A 23,471-nucleotide genomic window follows, 5' to 3' on the forward strand; every position below is an offset into this window, starting at 1 on the left:
CTGTATCGTAGTGTCTAAGACCCCGTATTCAATAAATTTGCGCATTCAATTAATTAATAAAATAGGAACTCATGAGAACTTTACATAACATTGCAGACATTGGAATTGGGGTATGAAAATGCTGTTTTCACATTTACAGAAGTCATAAAAATCTTCAGAAATCCGTGATATACGCCGCAAGTGGTGTGCTGGAGAATAATATATAAATATGAATATGCACCAAGAGTAAGAAAAAGATTTTTCTAAGGAAAAGTAGCCACTTATAGTTGCAAATTATGACGTTTCGGATTTGGAATCTCATGAGCGCTATACAAACAGCAAAGAGATACTGAAAACATGTTCATTTGCAAGACACTCTTATCAAGAAGGTCCCACTGTTATTAGGAAGACTGTTTCGATTTCTGGGATTGTCGTATTACTATAACATTTTATACGCAAAGATTTTAATCTGTTCTAGAGTCACGGTTTTCAGAGTTCACGATACAAAATGTTGCTAATCGATTCCTTAAAATTCATTCTGCCTATCCATGGTGTCTATCAGCTGCACATCAACCACATTCCTCTGACAGCTGGTGTATACTTCTATGTACAGCAATATGAACTACGGACCTGACTCACTATGTGGATAATACATTTTTTATACCGGCACACAGTAAAGAGAAGCTATATTGATTCTCCAAATTCTTAAACAACATCCACCCCAAAGTAATCTCCACCTTGTAGATAAGCGAGTGATGTTGCTCTCCCGTTTCTGCATGTGTTGGTCCACGAAAGATCTGTCAATACTCTGGGACACAGAATGTACAGGAAGCATACAAACACAAACAGAAACACTATCTGCACAAAAGTAAGCGGATACCTCTTGGCAGACATTAAATTGGGGTGATCCGCCTCTATGACGCTTGAACTCTGCTAAGGTGCCTGCGTGGAAATGATAGCCCGTTCTTCCTCAAGAGCGGAAAGCAGAGAAGACATGACGTTGAACGCTGTGATCTGGAGCGTAGTCGACATTCTAACTCACCCCAAAAGGGGATCCGTTAGTTTCAGGTCGGGACTGAGAGGGCCAGTCCATTTCAGGAATACTACTTTCCACAAACGATTGCCTCACAGACGCTGTTTTGAGTCAGGGTGGATTGTCAAGCTCAAACAACCATTATTTTCGAACAGTTCCTTCTCCGAACTTTTCCTCTTCTGTACGCGCTTACAGTTCTACATAATAAAGGCATATTCTTCGGTATTTAGGGCAGTCTTAAGTGCAACAAGAGGACCACATCCCAACCACGATAAAGAGCTCGTTATTATGGTAGGCCTGTTCACTGTTGCCATAAACATGATGGCACGTAACGTTCTCCAAACATTCACAAAATCCAAACCTTTCCATGGATATTAATATCATAAATGAATTCTTTTTAATTAATAAAATGTTCTCGGGCTTCCAGCCGCGTCAGGTGCTTAAAATCCCACGAGCTTTCGACCAAGCTCTCCCCGGTCATTGTCAAGTGGTAAGACTGACTGCTGTGTCGCCGTGGCCGCATCGTTATATAGCCGCACTGCTGGCTGTGACGTCACTGGTGCTCTCTTCCTTTAACATTGCGATAGCCGGGTCCCAGGCTGTGCTGAGCAGCAAACCGCCGTCCTTGTTGATGGTGTTTTCAGATGTTTTTATTTCAATAGCTTATTTTATGACGCTATCCCAAAATCCTTTCGCCTTCTTAACGACAGATGTTTCGTTAAAGGCGAGTTCTGCCACGGCTGATTTTTCTGTATAGCGTAGGCGTAAGCACCTCTCGTGTTCCGTCTGGCGTTGCTCCACAGTTCGTACTGTTTGGCCTACGTAGTAACAGCCACACGGACATGGTATCTAATACACTCCAGGCGTTCTAAGCCCTAGATCGTCCTTCACTGGCCTCATGACCTGACGAAGATTTCCTGGGGACCTGAACACCGATGAAATGTTATATCTCTTCAGGTGCCGGCTAATATTTCCCGACACTGTACCACAGAAAGGCAAAAACACAAGTTCCTTGCTTTCTTCTTCGGTGGTGTTCTCTTCTCTGTTGGTACGTTTCTTGCGTGTCACACCAGATATAGCCTATGACAGCAGTCGGTGACTATACCGTTTTCCCGGAAGACTTTTCTGAGGTGGCTCAGTTCTAGTGCAAGACTTTCTGCGTCTGAGACGACTTTAGCGTTATGGACGAGGATATTCAGAACGCCACGGTTTTGTGCCGGATGGTGGTGGCTGAGAGCGTGCTGATACCGATCTGTGTGTGTCGGTTTCCTGTAGACACTGTGGCTGAGGTGCCCATTGGTTTTCCGTCGAACGAGGACATCAAGTAAGGGCAATGCACCATCTGTCTCGACTTCCATCGTAAACTTGATGTGGCCTCTTCTACTACGAGCATACAAGACAAGAGGAGATGTTGAGTCATAAGCTGATTTACCAAAATCTTTATTACCAATTTCAAACATATGATAGGTACGATAGGCAATTACATCTCTATCATTAAAACTTTCGAGACCAGGCACACTAGAAACTCCGCTACCACCTCTTACTATGGCCACGGTGAACCATCCATTTACATGTGAAAATGTTTCGTTTATATCCAAGCTAAAATTAAGAGAAGGTCCATCGACGAGGGCGTGGGCTGCAAAACTCTTCACTGGAATACGATTTTTCTTGTCTGCTGATGTTGTTGTAAGTTCAATGTTTTCTATGGTTTTGTAAACTGTTGTGCAGGTACGACGGTACCTCCTGTAGCGGATGCTCTAAAAATTCTCAAAGTGTTTCACGACTATGCGGTCAGATAATAAAAGTGTCATCGACGTAACGATAAAAGTAGCTTGGCTTAGTTGGAGACGAGTCCAAGGCAATGTCTTCCAATTTTTCCATAAAAAGGTTGGCTATGGATGGAGCTAATGGGCCGGCCGTGGTGGTCGAGCGGTTCTAGGCGCTTCAGTCCAGAACCTCGCGACTGCTACGGTCGCAGGTTCGAATCCTGGCTCGGGCATGGATGTGTGTGATGTCCTTAGGTTAGTTAGGTTTAAGTAGTTCTAAGTTCTAGGGGACTGATGACCTAAGATGTTAAGTCCCGTAGTGCTCAGAGCTATTTGAACCGTTTTTGGAGCTAATGGGCCTCCCATAGCCACGCCATCCAACTGGTCGAAATACTGGCCGGCATGTAGAAAGTACGATGATGTCAACGTCTGCTTTACCAGTTCCACAATTGTGCTATCAAATATCTGGGAGAGGAGGTCTATACAGTCTTTGACAGGAACACGTGTAAACAGGGAGACCACATCAAGACTAACCATTATAACTCCTTGACTAAGATGCAGTTGTTTAATTCTGTTGATGAAGCCCATTAGCTTCAGCAGAATGTGTGTGCTTGGCACGATCTGGATACTTTTCAGCATACAACCGCACTGCTGCGCTAATGGTTTGCTGACATTCACCAGAATCGAAATTCCCTTTTCCGACTTACACAGTGTGAATGTCTCAGTAGCTTTACGGCTAGTTATCTGATTTCTGCAACAGCAAAACACAGACTGATTGCCTTGCTGTTTGCGCAACAGCATATTTGCAGTGGTCTCAACGATGATGGATCGTTGAACTACAATTTGATTTGCCGTTATACAAAAAGCTGCGGTTGGAAAACACATTGTTTTTAAACATTATAATGCATTATTGAGAGAAACATTGGCCAAGTTTTCGACGGAAGATTATAGCACAAGTTCTGAATATTTGCTTGCTTTCAGGTATGAATGGAATAGTGTGATAATGACAGGTTAGGCCCTTTGACACACCGCCGGGCCGAATGTTCTCACCGACTTCCATTATACCTACACCGTGCGTCTCTGTATTCTGAATGACAACTGCACCAAATAGTTCCTCTAGACAGCCCACCGACAAAAATCCGAGAGACAGTTTACCTGAGTGGATTGGCCCTGGGACGTCACTTCACTACTATCCACCTGTCATGGTAAATATCATAGAGAGAATATCTAACAGTGTGTGTGAAATGAACTGAAGGCCCACTATGAATAAACATCGTGCAATCTCTTAATTAAAGGTAAAGACTGTTCAGAAAAGATCACCAGAGAATAGCAAGTGTTAACAGTTCTTGCTCACACATTAACCTTAGATACCTGCTGATATCTAGGTTGACTTGTCCCATAACAGTTTTCCCGACCCACTTGAGTTGACCAGAAAAAGTTTTTATTCCACATTTAGAAAAAGTAATCTATTATACAAACAAAAACGTTGTCGTTTTTGTTGTTGTGATCTTCAGTCCAAACACTGGATTGATGCATATCTCTATGCTGCTCCATCTTGTGCAAGCCTCTTCATCTCAGAGTAACTACTGCAACCTACATCCTTCTGCGTATGGTTACTGTATTCGTCTCTAGGTCTCCCCGCCTTCATCCAGTACTAAATTGGTGATCCCTTGGTGCCTCAGAATTTGTCCTACCAGCTGATCCCTTCTTCTACTCAGTTTTCTCTTTCCCCCAATTATATTTTCTACCTCCTCATTAGTTACGTGATCTACCCATATAATCCTCAGCATTCTTCTGTAGCACCACATCTCAAAAGTTTCTCTCCTCTTGTCCAAACTATTTATCGTCCTAGTTTCACTTGCATTCATGGCTACACTCCATACAAATACTTTCAGGAAGGACTTCCCGACAAAAATCTATACCCGATGTTAGCAAATTTCTCTTCTTCAGAAACGCTTTAGCTGCCATTGGTGGTCTACGTTTTATATCCTCCCTACTTTGACCATCTTCAGTTATTGTGCTTCCCAAATAACAAAACGCGTCTATTACTTTAACTGTCTCGTTTTCTAATCTGATTCCCTCGTTTTACTTTTGTTGATGTTCATCTTATATCCACCTCTCAGGAGACTGTCAATTCCATTCAGCTGCTCTGTGATCCGGAAGCGAAGGGCAACGCAATACGCCAGGGTTGACATAGATACAATAATGTCCCAAGCATTACCTCCCATGTTGCGATAGAGTATGTATCAAAGGGCTCAAATGGCTCTGAGCACTATAGGACTTAGCACCTGAGGTCATCAGTCCCCTAGAACTTAGAACTACTCAAACCTGACTAACCTAAGGACATCACACACACACTTCCATGCCCGAGGCAGGATTCGAACCTGCGACCGTAGGGGTCGCCCGGTTCCAGACTGTAGCGCCTAGAACCGAGAGTATGTATCGCACGATAAGTCTTGTCATGTGTTGATACGTGGATGTTCTTCAGAACGCTGCACAATACGTTCTTTTGATCGGAGATGACTTGTCGTGAATTTTCTCTGAATCCTGGAATAACGCATCCTTTCGATCAGAAGTAGAAAGAAAACATGGTATGCCTTGAACTATTGCGCATTATACTATGGGTCGTATCAGCAGCCATATACCTGGCCATATAGCAGCCACTTCTCCTTGCCGCACAACACCCGCAACTAGTGGGTAATCTTGCTCCATGCGCTCCTCCAGTGTAGACAATATACGCTACGAGCAATGCAAGCGCACCGCTTCTTTGGCAACAGTACGGCCTGCGAATACAAACACACATGTTGACAAGCCAATGTCCAGCTGATGGCACCAGGGCCGTCTAACGCGCCAACAAACAGCACTAGTACCGACGAAAACAGTGCTGTCATGGCGGCAGTGTATTGCATCTGCGGAATACCTGCTCAACGAGCGCCTCGTAGGTTTCATTGAGCATGCTGCCTATTAAAGATGTGCTCGACCGCAAGCAGGTAGCACAAGCTCACGCTGGCACCTCGTGAGCTGACGCCGACTGCGCCCAGCAAACCATCAATCAGTGTTCCATCAGTCAGAGTTCCACCAGTCGAGCCTTACCGATCAGCTAGGCATCTCCCTCGGAGCCTTCCCCTCTTTCGATGCTGGTCTTCCACGGAATCGGTATGTCAGCGGACATCCACAGAGGATACAAGAAAGTATCCGTGCTGGTCTACCAGCCGGATTCGAAAACCCTGGAACTGCTAATCTGGTACGGGTACCTGTACCTAGCAGCTACCGTTACGACCAACGTCATGATGGATTGTCGTCAAGACCTACATCATGGCACTGTCACGACGCAAGTTAGGACAGACGATTGGCTAGGTCACATTCACACGAGATGAAGATGTTCCATTTCTGTTGTGTCTATCAGAATCCTCATTACATTGAACTTAGTTTGTTCTGCGCTGTGTTAATAAAGTGTTACGTACGCTTACACTACTAAAACGTGCTTTATTGCTGACAGCCTAGCACTCTGAACAATCAGAAATGTGAAGATAAAAGACACTAAACTCTGGGTAATTCTACTTCAGCTGCTTGGTAACATACTGATACAGTCGCACAGCTACAATCCATCGCCATTGGCACCGCTTTGTATATACGTCGTACCTGGTTATTTATGAAATGAATATTGGGCCGTTGTTAAAAGAAACATCAGATAACTTTAATACACTACCCGCATCAAATGTTTAAAACAGACTACCCTGAAATGTACAAATTTCTTCAATTTAAGAAGTGCATCTGAAACAACATATCCACCGGAGAGATACTATGAGCCATTAGTAGACTAACGAGTTGATAAAACCATTAATTTATCCAAAAAAAAGTGAGTTTGAATTACTTGTTATACACTTTAATTGCTGGAATTTACCGCTAAAGCGTTAAGAGTAAATTTCATAAATATTAATTAAGGATTTTAGTGCATATCTTTTCCCGGTATCTTCTTGCTTCATTCGTTAAAGATACATCCATACATACCATATAACTCTAGTGTCTCAGTCGAATCTTTTTTCATCTGTACAGCGATTTCCCATTCATACATCTTTTTTATCTTTTTCGTACATGACGTCTAAGTTGATGTCAATTTGCATCTTAAGCGTTATATTTTTTCTCTGGAAAAATATATTATTCTTCATCGTGTTACTTCAATTTTATTGGTTATGTAGTTCATATTTGCTTTAATAGTTGCAGAAAACTTAATGAAACTTCATGTCTGTTGTATAAGCCCACAGGCACGTTATGTCGTATTAAAAATTTGCAGAGTAACTTCTACACGTATCCGTGACATGAATATGTAGCAATATCCAGAGTGGCTCACTTATTATTCAACGAACTCACACGCACACTTTAGAATGCAAGAAATAATATTAGATTAATAATTTAAACTTGTGCTTCCACATTTCAAAACACAGAAACGCATCAGTCTGACTTATTATTTAGTTACCCTCTTTTAAATATGTTCGTATGTCAGCCGAATTAATAATTGCCTACTATCCTCGATCCGCCCTTGTAATCTGAGAGTTAAAGTATTTCTCACTACAATTTCCACTTCTTTATTCGTATACGTTGCCTAATTCATTAGAATTTAATTTACGTTTCCCTTTGTTTAGCCGGCCGGAGTGGCCGAGCGGTTCTAGGCGCTACAGTTTGGAACCGCGCGGCGCTACGGTCGCAGGTTCGAATCCTGCCTCGGGCATGGATGTGTGTGATGTCCTTAGGTTAGTTAGGTATAAGTAGTTCTAAATTCTAGGGAACTGATGACCTCAGCAGTTAAGTCCCACAGGTCTCAGAGCCATTTGAACCCTTTGTTTATTTCATTAAAGCCCTTCGCTCTACCACATTTCAATCGCAATCTGACAGCGATGATGCCTTCTGGTCATGCAAAACTCTGCACCTTTTCGAAATATTCTTTTAGCCTTTTATCTTTCGCTGCACCCAAACGTAGTAAATAGCTGTTTTGGCCGTAATTTTAGTTGGCTGTCTAATGCAGCGAAAGAAGGCTTTTCTGCGAAATCTGTGTGTCAAGTATAGTCGGAGCACGTCAGTATTTTCACACCCACAGTTTGGTATATTTGCGCGGTGTATCACCTCCCTAAGGTAAAATCGCTATCTACATGCACATCAATACTCCACAAGCAACCTGACGGTGCGTGCGGAGGGTACCTTTGGTACCCCTCACTGATCCCCCCTTCCCTGTTCCATTTGCAAATGACGCATGGGAAGAATGGTTTTAGGTAAGCCTCTGTATTACCTCTAATTTCTCGAATTTTCTCGTCGTGATCATTTCGTGAGATGCATGTGGCAGTTCCGCTGTCACTGCTAGTGTGCAAGTCCAAACTGCAATGCTCTCTCGTAGCGAGATGCAGCATTATGATGCTTGCTGTTTCAGGAAAAGGAGTGTAGGAGCTCAAAACACTAGCACAACTTCAGCATGCGTCATGTCTGCGATTTAACAATAAGTGTTTGTTAGTGGTCAAAAAATGTCGGTGTAGTAGCGAGGCACCATCAAGTTTTTTGAGCCCTCCATCGTTGTTGGTCAAGAATTCTGAACTGGGACACTTTGTGTAATACATGGTCTGACTCTTTCCGGAAAACACTCTCTCATAATTATAGTAGTAAACCTTTCCGTGAAGCAAAACATCTCTATTCCAGCGTCTGCCAATATCGTTCTTTGGGCAAATTAACGTGTCCTAGCAGCTGAACAGTCATGTGACACTGCTGTCAGATACGTGGATCAGACCAAGCATATCCTCAGTTCCTTGTTGTCTCGCATATTTTAGGCTCCTAGGAAATGACTGCACAGCTCTTAGAGCGGGCGGAGCACATGTTCCGATGGATTTAAAAAAGAAGATAATTGAACAAGTGATGTGGTGATTGTAAAATTGGCGCAGACATCTTATTTTATGAAATAAATAAATCCGAGATTTTAACTGTAGGAGACTATGGGTCAGTACTTTTTCATGTTTCTAGCTGGTCTTGTCTTCATTAATATCGTTACACGAGCATGTTTTCACGGTGTGACACACGTATAACTTGCTGCTATAGTCTTGTACTGCAAAGAAAGTAAGAAGAATGTAGCACTCTAATGGTAATGAACATCAGCCTTCTAGAGTCAGCATATCATAAGCCACGCAGTCCCATTCCTACACATATAATAGCAACGAAGATGACCGACTAAGTAATTCTCAGTATATTCTTGCTCCTGCCCAGTATGTGATGTTCTTAATGTGCTCCGCGTACACCGCAGTCCAAGAAGTGCCACGAATGATTTTATTATTAGCGTGTAAGTGTCGTCAGCACAGTAATTATGGTGGCAGCTTGAACTGTAAACAATGAATGGGCGCTCGCCCACTCAGCTGCGTGCAGGAAGCACTTCGTAGTGGACGTGCGGCGGTAGTGTGTCAACGTTGTTTTATCACAAATCGAAATGGAGTAAAGTCTCGAAATAAGGTTTTAAAGACGTTTTCTAGAATGTTTTGACTAAGAAAAAAGTGAATGCGAAGTTTGTCGCGCACACCTTAATTTCCGAAGAGCAACATCGATACGTGCAAGCTTGCTGCAACTCGATTGTAATGCAAAAACTGGGCAGTTCTATTTTGGTGTTATCAATGCGAACCTACCACAAGACGACGTAACCCAGAAACTGAAAGTTGAACAACGTCCCAAAGAAGGACTTTATTGACATTTTCACGTGGTTGTACGAACGCTCTATGATCATTCCTCAGGTAGGTTACGCAGAACACCTGAAACATTAAAACCATCATCTTAACTATTTTGACTGCTTCAGAAATATCTACCGCGACATCCTGCAGAACCTTAAAATAGGTAAATCATGATAAATTACTAGATATTTCAAGTATACATCGATGATGTGTAAGTAAAGAGCTGATATTAGATAAATCTGGTAATTGAGCAGCAGAATTACAGAACTTTATCACAAATGTGTTCCTTAGCGTTAATTCAAAGCTACATGATTGACTGCAGAACTACAACAGAAGATGAATAAAATATACCCTTCACGCGTAAGAATCAAGCAATCATAGACCCCTGAAGTTTATGCAGTTTACAGGATAAACGGAAAGGAACTTTAGGTTATATTTGTGGTCTGACAGAAAATCTTCAGTATGTTGTTATCGAGCATTATCTACAGGAAAATATCATAGACAAAGACAACTATTGAGAAATAACTTCGTAGTATACTTATTGACCAAGGATTATATGAGTTACTACACAGATTATTTTAAAAATCAGTCACAACGTGAACTGGGATTGCAGTGTATGTAATACCGAAAATGCAGGATGCATGGCACCTGCTACCGATATATAACTTTTTTTTTAATTGGATGTAACTATTTATAATTTAAATGCTTTCTTTTAATAAGTAAGGACATTGCTTCACTGTATGTGTGCATTTAGGTGGAAGTCTGTTGACGTTTCATTGTATTTATCTGTGTTTTACTGTGAAACTTACAAGCTCTGGGTAAAAGCCAAAGGAACTGTTATTTGCATCGACTAGCAATGATAATATCAGTGCTTGTACGTTGTAAAATCTTTGGGTAAGGGGTTGTTATGCAGAGCGCGCGAAGAGAGCGGGAGACGGGTTCCAGCGCTTGTAGTGTGCGGAAGTGTGGTGTTAACGCTCTCGCAGTAGAGAGTACCATTGTACGAGGCATCATGAACGGGCGCCGGCAAGACGTATAGCAGCAGGGGTATGGACGGTGGACGGGCGGAAGAGGCTGTATTAATTGCGACTGCCCGTTTCTGTAATTAGCCGTGGCTTCACAATATGCTACCGTCTTCAACAACAGCAGCAGTTCCAGCAACACAGTTTCATCGTCGGCTCCGAGTTTCGTCGTATGCACAGCACGGAAGTAAGACGGTTTATTGGTAGAAAGTATTAACGGCTGACCCAGCAACACAACTGAATGTGATTGGTTAGATAAGATTTATTTCAATAATAATCAGTTAAACACAGGGCGATTGTGTCCTCATTGCCCCCAGACATCGTTCCCTAGCAGTATCCTTGCTCCTTTTTTCCCCTAATATGCTAACTGTCATAAGAAACAAACTGAATAGTTACAGCCAGTTTATTAATGAATAATTTCTCTTCTAGGAATTTTAGCCTCAGTCTACTTTAAATTAACTGTTGTACAACAGAGGCTTCAGTATATGACTGAAGCAATTTCATTTTTCATGTTTGTGAATCAATCACTGGAAAAACATTTAAATCTAAAGAAATGAACAACTTAAGAATGCGGAAGTTTTACTTATTTTACGTATAGCTTGGAGAACATGGCTGTTTGGTTTGGTACGTATTCTAGTATTTAATTCAGTTCAAGTCAGTAAAAAAGGCTCAGTTGTTCAGACAGTAATATGAAATCCAATTTGGAAAATACGTAAAGGCAAAGTAAAAAGTGCTTGCTTTTTTTCTAAATTCCTTTGATGACGTTATGCTGAGATCACTGACAGTCATTGTTCATGTAACGAAGTTCAGTACTAACATACAGTTTAATTGCATATTTTATATTTTCAAATCATTACTTGATTGCCTTTTTCAAAATTTAATGCCAAACATAACGTAATAGTGACTTCTCAGTTTTCTTTATGATTACATACTCACTTAAAATTAGTGGCAAAAAAAAAAGTGTCAACTTTTAGTTGCCACCCCAGTGTTTAAGTGTTTAATAATACATGTTTTTCTTTCCCATCATCTTGTACAGGATTTTGAATGTAAATTGCCCTAGTTGGCTGGCGACGTTAATTACTTCCTTTTCGTTCATTATTGTAACTTTTGGATTCATGATCAGTGGTACCCATTTCTGTCCAGTGTTTTTCGTATGTGAATGCACAAAATAACTTTCATTTTCCTAATTATAGCCCTGCTCGGTTTAATTACTTTACTTTTAGTAGATTTTCCATGTGAAGGGTCGGTTGTACACTTTCCTCCTCCTTATCGGTTCACTTCTTCGGGAAAGATAGCCTCATACAATTAGAAAAAGTCTATTAGGCATAGACGCGATCCACGGTCATATATTACGTCGCAAGCAGGATAGGCAGAATGGCAAGAGGGAGGTTAAATGTATTTGGCAGGAGGAAATCCAGTCACAAGAAGATTGCAGACACTTCAGTAAGCGTAAATGAGAATTCAACAAGGAGCCACTAGTGCAGGAAGAACATCAGTCGCACTTGGGGACTACTTAAATACGATTCAATAGAGGAACAAGAATTAAAAATCTACCATCACCGACGTCCCATGCAAGGTTAAAGATGTTGTTCAAGAGCATAGAAGAATGTCTTGTAAAGTTCCTCAGTTTTAATCCACTGTGCTAAATAAATTGCAAGTCGTAAAGGTAATATTGCAGTTTTAAAAATCTCTGTCATTAATTCAAAATAATATGCAGACTGTAAGAAGTGTACGTGCAACAGGTGGCATAATATTTGCAGAGCGTACGGCTGCAGATAAATGGATAAGCCACTGCGGGCCACTGCATGTCCACCCACACTACGCGTTTGGCGTGTCAGTGGGACAACAGCGCTGAGTAGTTGCGCGGTTTTGGGCGCCTTGCCACGGTTCCCGCGGCCGCCCTCGTCGGAGGTTCGAGTGCTCCCTCGGGCATGGGTGTGTGTGTTGTCCTAAGCATAAGTTAATCTAAGTTAGTGTGTAAGCCTAGGGACCAGTGACCTTAGCAGTTTGGTCCAATAGGAACTTACCACAAAATTAAAAGAAAAAAAAGTGAGGCACATGAAAGTAATGTCACACTCTGAAAGCAGCCTACGAGAACTGCCGAAGAAAGAGAGCCCCACGGAGGTGAGTCTTTGTGGATGCTACAACCAAGCTGATACCGAGACATGATAGTCCACCTTAAGAGCAAGACAAATATTGCGATACATATAATACGACTACAACGAAATATAAGAAACTCATTGTTAAAGAAAATGGGAGATATATGATTGACAAGTAGCGCATCTGGTAGCCAACAGCATTTTTTACGAAGAAACAGAGATTCAGACTATAAAGATTGCCGACCGTTGTGGCCGAGCGGTTCTAGGCGCTTCACTCTGGAACCATGCGACCGCTACGGTCGCAGGTTCAATCCTGCGTCGGGCATGCATGTGAGTGATGTCCATAGGTTAGTTAGGTTTAAGTAGTTCTATGTTCTAGGGGACTAATGACCTCAGATGTTAAGTCCCATAGCGCTCAGAGCCATTTCAACCATTTTTTGAACTATGAAGATTCTGTGGGCTGGTACTAGGATCAGTTTCCAGACTTTTATACATTTTACATTTTTCATTGCTAGAGTTACTTTCATTATGTAATTATAATTGTTTTTAATCCTTCTGCTAACTGATTCATTCATTAGCATGAATCAATTGTAAAGTTACATTTTGTTTATGGATACCAAACTACAGGTATGTTAGTAAATAAATAAATTAACTATGCAGAAAACTGCAGAACAAAATAAAGTGAAACGTACGCAATACCAAAGTCAGCCGTGCCAACGGTATGGAATCCGCATCAGCACCGGACAATCTGTACAGTTTTGGCATGAAAAATGCTGCTGTTTTCCGAAGTTCATATCGACAACAGTTAACTCTTGCTTTGTAAACTGTCAGCCAAAAGTTAGCACTCTGCTTAAACATACATTCTAAGATAAAAAAGAAATACCCACCACAAAGTAATTATTCAACGGAATGGAAATCGTTAGATGTGATGTGCATGTACAGACAAACAAAAGATTGCAGTTTACAAAAAAAAAAAAAGAAAAAAATGTATGATTTATTCAAGAAAAAGAGCTTTACAAAATGAGCCAGTCAGTAACGTGTTTGTTCACCTCAGGCCCTTATGCAAGCATTTATTCGATGTCCTCCTGAGGGATATCGTACCAGATCCTCTCCAGCTGGCGCGCTTGATTGTCTAAATCGCTAGACAGTTGGAGGTGAAAAAGTTCTCAATTGGGGAGAGATTCAGCAATCGTGCTGGCGAGGGTAGAGGTTGAAAAGCATGAAGACAGACAGTAGAAACTCTCGCCATGTACGGGCGGTGATTATCTTGATGAAATGTACGTCAGGGATAGCTTGCCATAAAAGGTAACAAAACAAGGTGCAGAGTATCGTCGACGTTCCACTGTGGTTTAAGGGTGCACGGAAGACAACCAAAGGTGTACTGCTATGAAAAGAGGTGGCGCCATCACTTCTGGATGTCGGCAGTGGGGCGGCTGATAGGTTGCTATCCCACCACAGCCCGGGCCGTCTCGACACAATTGTTCAGTCTTGAATCACAATGAGTGGAGTAGAACAGTCTTCAGTAAATCGCGCTTCGATCTGAGCCCCGATGACCAGGGAAGACGTGTTTCGACATGCCCTAGATTGCGGCGGGATAGCAGCATAACTCTCACCTGCCATGTGGCCATGTACATGTCTTTACGTACAAATTATATCTACCGATTTCCGTCACATTCGGATGATTCCTTTCCGGCCCATCCCTATTTATTCATTTTCTTTTTCTTAGAACGTACTTCGTTATGCGCGAAGCAGAAAGCCGTCATTTGCGTATTTTCTGGGCCAGTAGGTAATGTTGAAGGAAGCGTAGAATGAGAAACTCGCCGGAATAACTGTGTGCAGCCGCCAATATATTATGCATGTTACCACCAAGCCAGCAGTTCGGTCACAGCACTGGAAAGCAGCCAGCATATACTAACCTACTGGCGGCTATATAAAAATTACGACCCGGACTGGGCCGCAGTAGCAAAACAGAACTCTTGCAGGACGAGGCAACACATTTCGTTATTACTAAGCGATTGATTTGTTGTAGCTACCGCGGCTGGAAACAGTGCGTCGGTAAAAACAACTGGGCACCGGCCGGCCGGGGTGGCTGAGCGCTTCTAGGCGCTACAGTATGGAACCGCACGACCGCTACGGTCGCAGGTTCGAATCCTGCCTCGGGCATGGATGTGTGTGATGTCCTTAGGTTAGTTAGGTTTGAGTAGTTCTAAGTTCTAGTGGACTGATGACCTCAGAAGTTAAGTCCCATAGTGCTCAGAGCAATTTGAATTTGAACTGGGCCGCTAACGACTATCAATAGTCCTTAATTCGAGCATTGAGATGAGCAGTTCAGCAGTGTCAATAGAGACGAGAGGGTCACGCCGGCAAATCGACATGAGACTGTAGGCAGCTACCCACCTCCGTGACCACTCTAGCAGCGGCCAGACTCCAACCCTGGAAGGCATCAAGTTGAGAACCGGGCAGTTCTATGTTGGAGCTGGCACTTAGCTGCCACAAGCATCCACTTGCTGGGCGCAGTCCTACCAAGGGAGAGTCTCATCCCCTGTAAGCAACTTGGCCGTCCTCCCCACCTCGGGCACCAAACGTGAGCTTTTGGAGTCAGCATTCGTGGGCCCCAGCCTAACAGCGCTGTAACTATCAGCACACTACTGGCATGGGCCTAGGTGTCAAGCTCAGTCACTTGCTGGTCGGTATTCTACCACCCGAAAGTGCTGTAAGCAGATAGGCTTCCTTCAGCACCTCTGGTTCCGCCCAAGAGCGGTGTGTCCTGCTAACAGGACCGCATGACGCTGCGTAAATTTCTGGAGTCAGCCATCGTGGGTGACAGCATCACATTACGGTAGTCGTCACAGTGCCACTTCCACATGCTTTCCACATCACGTGCCGCAAAGGGGCATCGTCGCTGCGTCCACCGATATACTACAAAATAGCTCAAAAGGCTCTGAGCACTATGGGACTTAACATCTGAAGTCATCAGTCCCCTAGAACTTAGAACTACCTAAACCTAACTAACCCAAGGACATCACACACATCCCTGCCCGAGGCAGGATTCGAACCTGCGAGCGTAGCACTCGCGCGGTTTCAGACTGAATCGCCTAGAACCGCTCGGCCACCGCGGCCGGCGATATACTAATAGTGTAGTCGGATTAGTATTAATAAAACGACTTGACTGTTGACACTTTTTGTCTAATGTAACTACAGCCTGCTCCACCAGCCTCACTACACGAGCCAACCCCATACGGAACTGCTCCTCCACTTTAGGAACACCTCATCTGGTAACAGGAGTACAATAAGAAAAAGGTGACTTTACTACTGTAAGGCGGCAGTTTCGTCGAGATATGGCTTGCATTTTATTGTATCATGGAGAGTCGACGGGTCGCTTGCCATACTTTTATTTGGTTTCAATATTTTTTTATTACTGATAGACTAGAGCTGGCACGACGCAAGTGTCTTAGAATAGTAGGAAACATTTATTAGTTTGCGCAATTAGCATCGGTGTTCAGCAACGAATATGATTTTTCACAGTTGCTTGACTTAAAGGAACAGACACTGTGCATTCAAAAGAATATGATTTTGTCTTGTAGTTTGCGTTTGGTTTATGTAACTGATAAAAGCATATCACGTCCTGGATAGTACTGCTGACCGTTGGGAGCGCGGGTTACGATCCCGCAAGGGGCTACTACGGAGGACATACTGAAAATTGTAAAAGACATACTAGTTAGGATTCAGGTGGACAATGTACAGTTGTCTAAAGGACAAGCATTTCAGCCTAGGGAGAAGGAAATAGCTTTCTACAAGTGTCCGGAGTACGGAATGGATTTGTGGCGGACGGAATGATTGGGAAGAAAGGAAGCAGAAAGGAGGGGAGCAGGCCTGGTCTAGTTCACCTGTTCCTTTATTAACTTCGTTTGTCGTCGATGTAGTTCGACCCGTCAACTCTGTAAAGAGTAGGCCTGCATTTGACGCTTGGTGCGACAGTCTCATGAGTGAGAAAATTAAGATAACTGGTGAAGCTTTTAATGAAGTGCAGAGTTGGTTCAATATGCAGAATCGTATGCACCGAGTAGTAACATTGTCGGTGCTAAGTGGAGTAAAGTAGAAGTATCAGCTGCGATATTATGTGGAATTTCAGTCTAAAGTAGCTGTAGTGCCGGAAGCAGTAAATTTCAGTTGTTCCAAATTGAAAAAGTGATTACATACCAACTTGAGTGCTGTAAGTGCGGCAGTATCTATCCTACTGAGGCATTATGGATGTTGTTATGAGATCGCGGAGCTTGGGCAAGATGTGCGGGAAGATGCATATGCCGCTGATTTTTGGGTCGTGCAGAGTGAATGGCTCTGAGCACTATGGGACTCAACTGCTGAGGTCATTAGTCCCCTAGAACTTAGAACTAGTTAAACCTAACTAACCTAAGGACATCACAAACATCCATGCCCGAGGCAGGATTCGAACCTGCGACCGTAGCGGTCTTGCGGTTCCAGGCTGCAGCGCCTTTAACCGCACGGCCACTTCGGCCGGCGTGCAGAGTGAAAATGTAGATGATGATGTTATTGCAGATAACGCGGAGAACGCAAAAGAAGCTGCTGTTATTGATTGACAGAGGTGCTGGATGTACTCCTGAGGGATAACGTGCCATATTCTGTTCATCTGTTGCACTAAATCGTCAAAATTCCAAGTTGGGTTGGTGCGCCCGGCTCACAATGCCCCGTTCTGGCCACTTTTTCCATTAGATCGTCAAAATCCTAAGCTGGTTGCAGCGCCCTGCCAATAATGCCCTAAATATACTCAGTCTTGGAGAGATTCGGCGAGCTTAGAGATTTTGATAGTCTTGCGCGCCATTTTAACGGAATTTGGCACGATATGCTTCAGGATGACACCCGACAGCATTACCAATCAATATCAAGCTGAATAACTTCTTGCATATGGACAAGAGGTGGAACAACGCTTTATTGACTTGCTCGATTTGTGAAGCTCTTCCTCGTGAATAAGTTATGCAATTTTTCTGAAACATTAACCATTTATCTGTGTGTAAATGTGCATCAGATTTACCGATCACCGTCCTATTCGGATAATTCCCTCATTGTGTCGTCAGCGGGACGCGGTGAAAGTTAGTGGAGACTGTTGAGAATTCCGTTCCTGAGGTGCGCAATGTTGCAGTAATGCGAGCACTGGTTCACAGCCGGCCGCGGTGGTCTAGCGGTTCTAGGCGCTCAGTCCGGAACCGCGCGATTGCTACGGTCGCAGGTTCGAATCCTGCCTCGGGCATGGATGTGTGTGATGTCCTTAGGATAGTTAGGTTTAAGTAGTTCTAAGTTCTAGGGGACTGATGACCACAGATGTTAAGTCCCATAGTGCTCTGAGCCATTTCAACCATTTGAATTGGTTCACAGCCTTCAGAGCTGACGTGTGCTGAGATCTGTTTACAACACAGTCGCAGTGTGGTGTCCTGTACGTGATTGAATTTGGTGAACAGTACGACACAAAACATAAATCAAAATTTCTGTCTAAATATCATGTCAATTGAACCTTCGGCGACCCACGATGAAACTTGAAGGAACAGATTTCCAGCAAGGGTAATCTGTCGATTGCTGTGGAAATCTTGAGGAACAAATCGATTTAACTATGAACAAAACGTTAAGACTTAATTGGTATGATAGTGGCATTAGTCAACAGGAAGTTGATTTGGTTGAGCAAGGGTAGCAGAAAGCGGAGTACTTCGAGCGGACTTTAGTTTGTGATTGACATTGCTTGAGAGAGAAGTGGAACTACCTGTCGATGTATTGTTAGTGGTAGCACAAAAATGGCTCTGAGCACTATGGGACTTAACAGCTGTGGTCATCAGTCCCCTAGAACTTAGAACTACTTAAACCTAACTAACCTAAAGACATCACACACATCCATGCCCGCGGCAGGATTCGAACCTGCGACCGTAGCAGTCGCGCGGTTCCGGACTGCGCGCGTAGAACCGCGAGACCACCGCGGCCGGCAGTGGTAGTACAGTATGTGGTCACGTGTGAGGGTAGATTTGGAAATATGTTTTTTAGCAAAGCTTCAAGAGAGCTTTCGTCGTATGGACAAAGCTAGATTAAAAACTAGCAGGCAGACTGAATGATACGTCGAGCTTAAAAGCTTATCAGAAGCAGAACCTGTTGTGTTAAAAGTGATGTGTACATGGTGATTTGTTAATAGAAATGTATAGTGATCAGAAACGGATTCCATAATATTTAAGACAATGCAAAACACTATTGCGTATTTCATGAGCTCCATTCTTAAGCAACTCGAGAAGGGATGTCATGCTTGCATGGCTAAGCGTAAGGTGGATAGGCAGCCGTAAGTCATGCTGTAAAAATCTCCATGAGGAACTCTTTGAGATCAGAGGCCGAGAACAAAAAATGGTTCAAATGGCTCTGAGCACTATGGAACTTAACTTATGAGGTCATCAGTCCCCTAGAACTTAGAACTACTTAAACCTAACTGACCTAAGGACATCACAAACATCCACGCCCGAGGCAGGATTCGAACCTGCGACCTAGCGGTCGCGCGGTTCCGGACTGTAGCGCCTAGAACCGCTCGGCCACCCCGGCCGGAGGCCGAGAACAGGAGACGTAGTCCACCACTGTAGAAGGAAGCCTTGGGATTGTCGTTGAGTATAAATAAATGTGTACCAGAAGTGCTAAATCTGTAGACTAAGGTCGCAGACTCTAAACCTTGTGGTTCAAGTCACCTACTAACTAAAAGAAAATTATTAATGTTGTGCATTGTTGTCCACGTATGTTAAGTTCTGTTGCAGACTGCTCTAGGGTAGGGTCTGTGTCCTCCAATGAGGGGAGGTAATGTAACTAAGCCACTATTTTCAGGTCATTACTGGATAAATCGACAGTTCAGTCCCAGCAGTAGAAGACGGTTAGTAACGTGACAGAAATCTGGTTACAGCATCGGAGCTGGTTATAAAGCTTGGGGCACATTAGACAAAGCACCGAAATGTTGAAACCATAGCAATAAAACGGAGCTCTAACATTTATATATTTCCAAGCAAATGATTCGCGGTTACGAGCACTCCTTAAAGCAGCACTTGGGCACAAATCGTGAGCGATGTGTGACCATTAACTGGAGCAACACGGCGAGCAGCCCAGCCATGCCTACAGAGACGACAGGGCTATTTCGATCGACCATGTGGCATGAGACGGCAAAATCACTAATTTCGTGATTCCTCTGCCACACCACTTTGTAATGGTTCTTCTCCGGAGACTGGCTGCCACCAAGCCCTTTCCAGCAACGCACAGACTTCTGCCCTAGAGGACAGCAGAACGAGACCAGGTAGTACAGCCGCCCATTTCTCTCTTCTGTTGCGGGCGTCTAGGCACCAAGCTACGTCACTCGCAGAGGCGAGTTCCACTAAGGGTTTGCACGCCTTGCAAGCAACTTCGCAATCATCAGCACCAACGGTTCCGACCGTAAGCGACTACGTCCCGCCTCTGCGTAAGCTACTGGAGTCAGCAGTCCCGGCTGCCAACGTGAAGGCACAGCAGCCGTAAGAACGCCACTGACATGCATCGTCCTTACCAACTGGCTCCAGCAAGGTGCTACCAATGCTGATGAATGACTGTCAATAACATGTCGATACTGTCTATCTAAACTACCAATGACCTACTCCCACGAGCTCGTCACACGGACACGCGACAGTCACGCACAGAAGCCCCGAATTGCTACGATTGCTTCGTCTGTTACAGATGCCATCAATATCTCTGTAATTGGTGATATCTGCTGGGTAATGACTCGGGAGGCGGCACTCTGTGGTGTGTGTATGTATTGTGTGCCTTCAATAATCTAGTCATCTGATACACATGAAGCAAATGGTCTTAGAAAAATTTTAATTCCTAGTTCACTTCTAAAATACTTTTCCCTGCTTAAGGAAACGCGTTGTTAAAGTTTCCTTGTTGCAAATCGTTGTATCAGTTTCTTGCAGTAAGTGGTATGACGAATAACGGATTAGTAGTCTCTGGTACTTATTTGAAACCCCATCGCCTCAGGGCAAGGAAAGAGGTGCTGGGAAGCGTCTGAGAACATTTTGCCCCAAACGGAAGTTTCCACTTGACATGATCAGTCAATCCTAAACTCTTGTTGCAATGTCTGAAATATTTTGTATGATACTCAGTCGAAGAAAATATATTAATTCGACCCCTACCAAGGACTGTTAAACCGAAACCACTATGTGACTACAGGCTGATAAGCATGTATACCTGCAACATACAGTGTCAAGAAGTACTGGTTTTCATGAACAGATGACCAACTACCTTTAAAGATGTAACAACCGCGATAAATGTCAACTATATTTTTGAAAACACCACACACTTCCGCTCTAATTAAATTACTGACGACGTCCGATGAAGTGGGCAAGCAGGAAGTGACCATTTTAACATGTCAGCGATGCTTTTTATTTTCATGATTTCAAAATTTAATCATGAGAATGGAGTAATTGAATTTCTCAAGCAGTGAAACACCCTGTTGGGTTGTAATACCTGCCTGACATCGTACCTATACGTCACAAAAGTCCTGTAAGTCTATGAACGTCAGCAAACTGCAAAACCGGTTGTATGCACTGTTATTTGCATTTCACATTGTTCTCGTTACGTTGTATATGTTTGTAAGTGGTTGAAAATGGTACTATGCCGAAGATGCGATAGAAAAATCAAACACTTACACCTAAAGCAAGATGACATGATTTAAAAAAAAGAAGAAAACTCTTTATCGGCAGCGGCCCTAAAAACAGAAATAAAAAGTTGCATATGGATCTTAGAAGTCGTTATGGAAATACACTATCTGATCAAAAGTTTGCGGACACTCCCAAAAGCATGCGCTTTTCATATTAGGTGCATTGTGCTGCCACATACTGCCAGGTACTCCATATCAGTGACCTCAGTAGTCATTAGACATCGTGTCAGAGCAGAATGGGGCGTTCCGCGGAACACACGGACTCCGAACGTGGTCAGGTGATTGGGTGTCACTTGTGCCATACGTCCGTACGCGTGATTTCCACACCCCTAAACATCCCCAGATCCACTGCTTCCGATGTGATAGTGAAGTGGAAACGTGAAGGGACACGTACAGCACAAAAGCGTACAGGCCGACCTCGTCTGTTGACTGACGGGGACTGCCGACAGTTGAAGAGGGTCGTAATGCGTAATTGGCAGACATCTACCAGACCATCCCACAGGAATTCCAAACTGCATCGGGATCCACTCAAAGTACTATGACAGTTAGGATGGAGGTGAGAAAACTAGGATTTCATGGTCGAGCGGCTCCGCATAAGCCGCACATCACGCCTGTGATTGCCAAACGACTCCTCGCTTTGTGTAAGGAGTATAAACATTGGACGATTGAACAGTGGAAAAACGTTTTGTGGAGTGACCAATCACGGTACACAATGTGGCGATCCGATAGATGGCGGGGTGTAGGTATGACGAATGCCCTACGAACGTCATCTTCCAGTGTGTGTAGTGCCAAAAAACAAATTCGGAGGCGATGGTAGTATTGTGTGGTCGTGTTTCTCATGGAGGGGGCTTGCACCACTTGTTGTTTGGCGTGGCACTATCAGAGTACAGGCCTGCTTTGATGTTTTAAGCTACTTCTTGTTTCCCACTGTTGAAGAGCAATTCGGGGATGTCGACTGCATCTTTCAAGACGATCGAGCACTTGTTCAAAATGCGCGGCGTGTGGCGGAGTGATTGTACAACAATTACATCCGTGTAATGGACTAGCCTGCACAGAGTCCTGACCTGAATGCTATCGAACACCTTTGCGATGTTTTGGAACGCCGACATCGTGCCAGGCCTCACGGACCGACATCAATACCTCTCCTCAGTGGAGCACTCCGTGAAGAATGGGCTGCCATTCCCCAAGAAAACTTCCAGCACCTGATTGAAGGTATGCCTGCGAGAGTGGAAGCTGTCATCAAAGCTAAGGGTGGGCCAACACCATTCTGATTTCAAGCATTACCGATGGAGGACGCCAGATTTGTAAGCCATTTTCAGCCAGGTGTCCGGTACTTTTGATTAGAACTCTGCAAAAATCGATCTTTAGTTAGTTTCTTTATCCCCTGTATAATAATAATGCTGGATGTTTTCAAATGGTTCAAATGGCCCTGAACACTATGAGACTTAACTGCTGTGGTCATCAGTCCCCTAGAACTTAGAACTACTTAAACCTAAATGACCTAAGGACATCACACACATCCATGCCTCTGGCAGGATTCGAACCTGTGACCTTAGCGGTCGTGAGCTTCCAGACTGTAGCACCTAGAGCCGCTCGGCGACTCCGGCCGGTGGTGGATATGTATCACATTCTCATAACTATCACTTATATACATACGACTTACAGCTGTGTTACGGCACAAAATAGCAAAGCGGTAAAAATTATCAGAAAATCTTATTAAAACTCATTCACATCACCACAGGCAGATTCAAGTCATGCGAGAGGGAACCGGATGCAGGAAACGAAACATTAAGTCCGAAGTGGGTCAGTTCGACGACACATTAAGGCACCATCTGCTGGGTGGGGATACGCATTCAGCAGACAGGAGTCTGTGACAGAAAACCAAGGGAAGCGAGGGTAGTATTTTCGTTAACTCACAATACATGTTGCAAATAACTATCTTTTACACAAGAGCACACAGCGAAGAACTGATACGGCAGTCAACAGCCTGTTAAGTGAATGTAACAGAATAGGGAGAACATAAGTGGTCTCTACGAATTGAGTCTCACGTCAAAGCCTCACGCCAGCTTCCATTAAATACTCCAGGTCTCCAACACTTGTCATGAGTTGATCATTGGGATCGATGCATTCAATTCCAAGTGACAGTATCGTTACTGTACTGAAA

This window comes from Schistocerca americana, chromosome 7 (assembly GCF_021461395.2).
Source record: "Schistocerca americana isolate TAMUIC-IGC-003095 chromosome 7, iqSchAmer2.1, whole genome shotgun sequence".
In the NCBI taxonomy this organism is placed as follows: Eukaryota; Metazoa; Arthropoda; class Insecta; order Orthoptera; family Acrididae; genus Schistocerca; species Schistocerca americana.